Below are 4,735 nucleotides of genomic sequence, written 5' to 3'. Positions count from 1 at the left end.
TTCTTTCTTTTTATGCCTATGATGTCATTTAAAATTATCTACATCTTTACCAATTTGTTCACTATTAATTTGCCTTTCAGACTTTCCTTTAGCAATAATTTTCTTTCTTACTGAAGCACATTCTTTAGAAGTTCCTATGGTGAATATCTGTTGATGGCAAACTCTCTAGGTTTTTGTTCAGCTGAAAATGTCTTCATTCTATCATTATTTCTGAAAAGATAGTTTTGCTGAATACACAATTTAAAGTTGACAGTTAATTTTTCTCAATTAGGAAGTTATTATTTCCTGTCTTTTTGCTTTCTATTGTTACTGTTGAGAATATAAACATCATTGCTTTTCTTTCAGGTTGCTTTCAAAATCTTCTCATTTTTTGTGATCTGCAATTTCATTACAATGTATCTTTGTGGGTTTCTTTTTATTTATCTTGCTTATTATATATTGACTTTCTTTACTTAAGGAGCTTATGTATCTTATCAGTTTTGGAAAATTCTTGATCATTTTCTCTTCAAATATTGCAGTTCCTCCATTCTATTTTTTTCTTTAGGATTCTGACTGGATGTATTTCAAAGTCTTTCATTTTATCCTCCACAACTTTCAATCTCTATCTTAACTTTTATCTCCTTTTTTCTCTAAACTGGATCCTGGATATTCTTTCAGATTTATCTTCCAGTTCACCAATTCTCTCTTCATTCACATCTAATCTGCAATCTAAACCACCCATTAAGTTTTTTTATTATTATTAATTTTATTTATTTTTGGCTGTGTTGGGTCTTTGTTGCTGCGTGCGGGCTTTCTCTAGTTGCAGTGAGTGGGGGTTACTCTTCATTGTGGTGCATAGGCTTCTCATTGCGGTGGCTTCTCATTGTGGTGGCTTCTCTTGTTGCAGAGCACAGGCTCTAGGGTGCACAGGCTTCAGTAGTTGTGGCACGTAGGCTCAGTATTTGTGGCTCATGGGCTCTAGAGTGCAGGCTCAGTAGTTGTGGCGCATGGGCTTAGTTGCTCTGTGGCATGTGGGATCTTCCTTGACCAGGGCTCAAACCTGTGTCCCCTGCATTGGCAGGCAAGATTCTTAACCACTGCACCACCAGGGAAGCCCTCCATTATTAAGTTTTCTCTTTCAACCATTACATTTTTTATTTCCAAAAGTTCCTTTTGTTTTCATTTTTTCAAATCTGTGCAATATTTTTGACAGTCCCTTAACAATTACTTGTTCTGTGAAAACATCTTTAATTATTTGAACAGATTATATACAGAAATATATTCTGTATCTGACATTGCCAAAATATGAATTCCTTGGGGACTTGAATCTGTTTGTAGTTACTGATGACTTGCAATAATGGTGTCTTCTTTCCACATGTACTTTCTGATTTTGGTTTTGAGCCCATAATTGCTTGCTCTTAATCTGTGGGAATCTTTTGGTAATACAGTAGGGTGGTTTTCTTCAGAAAACATTTATTTGTACTTTTGCTAGGAAACAGGGAGAGTTTTGACCTGGAACATTTTAGCTTCCTTTAAGAAATATCAGCTTAATGTGGGACTCTCAAGTTCAACTTTTGTACTTACTTCTAGCCCGAGACTTAGTTCAGCTATCTCAGCTCTAATATTGGCTTGTGCCTTTAGGCCACTCTACCTTTCCCTTATTATTACTGCTCATCATTCTGCATTTTTGAGATTTATTTTTGGAGAGGGTACCCTGAAAAATTACCTTTTATCTTACACTTTCAGACATGCAATAAAGAATGTTTTATCAGGATCTATCTGTTTTTGTGGTGGGATGACTTTTCAGAATATTTAGTTCCTCTTACTTCCAGAAAAGGAAATCTGATATCTTTTTATCAAGTGTCTCTTTAATAAGGTTTAAAATATTTACAACTAGATCTTCAGCTGAGTTTAAAAAAAGTAATTCAGACATCAAAACCTATCTTACCATGATCAAGCAGTGTTCCTCACAGCTCCAGTTTTATGATCTTCCTATTTGCTTTATCTTGCATGTGGAATGTAAACTTGCCATGGAAAGTTAGATTTAGAATGTTCAAATGAGCAATTATCTTTTAACACCAACACAAGTCATGCATATAATTTGGCAGAGTGAAGATTACATACAGAAAAGACTTGGCATTTCTTACAAAACAAATAGAAGAGTGAGAACATTTCTGAGTAAAGGCCAGTGAGCTCCATCTCTCTAAAAAGATAGATAAAACAGCAAAGAGATCGATGGCTTGACATTAATGAGATTGACAGTCTTTAAAATTTTACAAAATTTTTCTCTTAAATCTTCATACATATTCAGAGCAGTCACAGTTTTTCTGTGAATGCAGCAGTGTGTAAATTTGACTATGTAGAAGTTTCACAGGTATCTCTGAATCATATACTTAAAGTTAAAAATGTGCTGTTTAAGGTGGAATACCACTGATAAATCAACTATAGTCTTATTCTGAACAATAATCTTGGTGAAATCATGAGCTTGATATATCAGTTATATTTTTCTACAATATACAATGTATCCTTCGATGTATGTGTATCTTAATTCAGAAAACACCATTTTAAGGAAAGAAGAAGCTGTGAGTAGCAGATTGAAGTGACCTTACTTTCTGAAATTGCACCACAGAGTCTTCATGGGCAGGGTAAGGAGGGGCAAGCTGCTCTGGAGTGGTGGAAGCTCTGGGTAAGACTCTGATTTTCAGGTGCTATTTGTTGACAAATAAACAAGTGTGGGCATGCAGAGGCTTGATCCTCCTTCACATTTTAAAGTGTCTATTCAACTCTCATAAAATGAAATTTGTGTTCACTCCCCATCTCTGGGTCTTAGTTAGTTCCCCAGTACACTAAAGAGGCAAGACCAAGTGTTCTCTAAGGTTTCTCCTAGCACTATCAGTCCAGTGTAATATGTGAAGGTGGGGTACATGTTAGTATTCACCACAACCTCCTCTCACTACCACACTAAATAGTGTGCAGTAGAAAAAGGGAGGACATTAGCCACAGCAATTAGACAAGAAAAATAAATAAAAGGTATCCAAACTGGAAGGGAAGAGGTAAAACTGTCACTATTTGCAAATGACATGATACTCTATATAGAGAACCCTAAAAACTCCACACAAAAACTATTAGAACTAATAAATGCATTCAACAAGGTATTAAAATACAAGATTAATATACAGAAATCTGTTGCATTTCTTTACACTAACAATGAAATGCCAGAAAAAACAACCCATTAAAAATAACATCAAAAAACAACAACAACAAAAAACAACCTAGGAATAAACTTAACCAAAGAGGTGAAAGACCTATACACTGAAAACTACAAAACACTGATACAGAAATGGAAAGACACCCCATACTATTGTATTGGAAGAAATAATACTCTTAAAATGGCCATACTGCCCAAAGTAATCTACAGATTTAATGCGACCCCTATCAAAATACCCATGACATTTTTCATAGAACTAGTACAAATAATCCTAAAATTTATATGGAACCACAATTGACCCAGAATTGCCAAAGTAATCCTGAGGAAAAAGAACAAAGCTGGAGGCATAACTCTTTCAGACTTCAGACAATACTGAAAAGCTACAGTAATCAAAACAGCATGGTATTACCACAAAAACAGACATATAGATCAATGAAACAGAGCCCAGAAATACAGAGCCCAGAAATAAACCCACACACCTACAGTCAATTAATCTTCAATAAAGGAGGCAAGAATACACAATGGAGAAAAGACAGTCTCTTCAACACGTGGTGTTGGTAAAGCTGGACAGCTATATGTAAATCAATGAAATTAGAACAGTCTCTCACACTATATACAAAAATAAACTCACAATGGTTTAAAGACCAAAATATACAAAATGACACCATAAAATTCCTAGAAGAGAACACAGACAAAACATTCTCAGACATAAATTATATCAGTATATTCTTAGGTTAGTCTCCCAAGGCAAAAGAAATAAAAGCAAAAATAAACAAATGGGACCTAATAAAACTTAAAAGCTTCTGCACATTCAAAGGAAACCATCAACAAAATGAAAAGATGATCTACAGAGTGGGAGAAAATGTCTGTAAGTGATGTGGCTGACAAGGGGTTAATATCCAAAATACATAAACAGCTCATATAATTCAATATAAAAAAACCCCAATCCAATCCAAAAATGGGCAGAAGACCTAAACAGACATTTCTCTAAAGAAGACATAGAGATAGACTACATGAAAACATGCTCAACATCACTAATTATCAGAGAAATGCAAATCACAGTCACAATGAGGTATCACCTCACACCGGTCAAAATGGCTATCATCAAAAAGTCTACAAATAATAAATGCTGGAGAGGGTGTGGAGAAAAAGGAACTCTCCTACACTGTTGTTGGAAATATAAATTGGTGCAGCCAGTATGGAAAACAGTATGGAGTTTCCATAAAAAACTAAAACTACAGCTACCATATGATCCTGCAATTCCACTACTAGGCATATACACAGAAAAGACAAAAGCTCTAATTTGAAAAGATAATGCACCCCAATGTTCATAGCAGCATTATTTACAATAGCCAAGACATGGAAACAACACAAATGCCCAACAACTGATGATTGGTTTAAGAAGATGTTGTATATATATACAATGGGATATTACTCAGCCATAAAAAAGAATGAAATAATGCCATTTGCAACAACATGGATGGACCTAGAGATTATCATACTAAGAGAAGTCATACAGAGAAAGAGAAATATTACATGATATCACTT

Source organism: Mesoplodon bidens (genome assembly GCF_964165515.1).
Source record: "Mesoplodon bidens genome assembly, chromosome: 5".
Taxonomy (NCBI): Eukaryota; Metazoa; Chordata; class Mammalia; order Artiodactyla; family Ziphiidae; genus Mesoplodon; species Mesoplodon bidens.
This window is presented reverse-complemented; position numbering follows the sequence as displayed.